The following is a 732-nucleotide window of genomic DNA, read 5'->3' as shown; positions in this document are numbered from 1 at the left end:
TCATCACAAATATATTTATTCGTAATTCTCAACTGTTAATTGAAGAGGGATAAAAAGGTCAATTCACCTCATTAACTAACCAAGATTTAGTATTTAATCTATACTTACTAAATTTTTCTAACAGATTTTAATGGCAGGGACATATTTGAAAACATCAGAATTTTTATAGAAACAATATATGAAAGTTGAACTCTGTTGGAAAACATTGCAAGTCGCTATGTTTGTAGGGACCTGTATACAGTTAACCCTAATAACTATATCAATGGCCTCGTAATTAAAGTGCAAAGGAATTAGGTGATTTGTTTGTCGCAAAAGATGTTGGAATTGAACTTACGATCTGTTGGAACAGATGCCGTATAGAACGGGTCACTCTGATATTAGCATGTATCTCATACCGGCCGTTAAAAATTGTCAATTTTGTGACCTTTTGATCGTAAGGTAAATAACGTCAAAAAATTATAAAGTTTGATTTCTAGAAGTTTTAAATGCTGTAAATAACGTTTAACGGTATGGATCGTCGATTCGGAAGTTCTATCATCGAAAACGACTTATGAGTACGAGAGCGATCGTACTCATAAGAGTATAGTAGCCGAACTCTATATATATATATCCTTCTTTTTTTTTCTTTTTTTTGCTGTTAGACTAAACAAAATAGGATTCCTTCAGGAGCGCCTTCGGAAAAAAAAAAAAAAAAAAAAAAAAAAAAAAAAAAAAAAAAAAAAAAAAAAAGAA

This window comes from Ananas comosus, unplaced genomic scaffold (assembly GCF_001540865.1).
Source record: "Ananas comosus cultivar F153 unplaced genomic scaffold, ASM154086v1, whole genome shotgun sequence".
Classification (NCBI taxonomy): domain Eukaryota; kingdom Viridiplantae; phylum Streptophyta; class Magnoliopsida; order Poales; family Bromeliaceae; genus Ananas; species Ananas comosus.
Note: the sequence above shows the minus strand (reverse complement) of the source record.